Source organism: Tupaia chinensis, unplaced genomic scaffold (assembly GCF_000334495.1).
Source record: "Tupaia chinensis unplaced genomic scaffold, TupChi_1.0 Scaffold000159_1, whole genome shotgun sequence".
Taxonomy (NCBI): Eukaryota; Metazoa; Chordata; class Mammalia; order Scandentia; family Tupaiidae; genus Tupaia; species Tupaia belangeri.
Window position 1 is genome coordinate 1,169,413 of NW_006159630.1, and position 386 is coordinate 1,169,798.

The following is a 386-nucleotide window of genomic DNA, read 5'->3' on the forward strand; positions in this document are numbered from 1 at the left end:
TGAGGCCAGAGCCGGGGACCTGCAGGGCCCGGGGACGGGGCCGACCCCCCTCCTCGTCCTCGCGGCCCTGTGCCTCTCAGCCTCTCTCCTTCCTGCCTTCCACCTGGGAGCTCAGACCCACCGGGTGGCCTCCGGCCCCAGCCCAGCTCTTCCCAGCTCAGGACGTGGAGAAAGCCGCCCAGTGGAAACTCACGCATGGCCGCACCCCCATCACCACCCTCCACCCAGCCACTGCCTGGGCTGCCCAGGGTCCAGTTACCGTCTCTGATCCCACTGCCAGGCCCTCTGGAGCCCCACCCACAGCCTGCAGCCAGCCCGCCCCCCACAGCCCCAGGGCCTGACCATCCTGGGGCCGAAAAGTGGCAGGGGGGGGGGTTCCTGCCGGC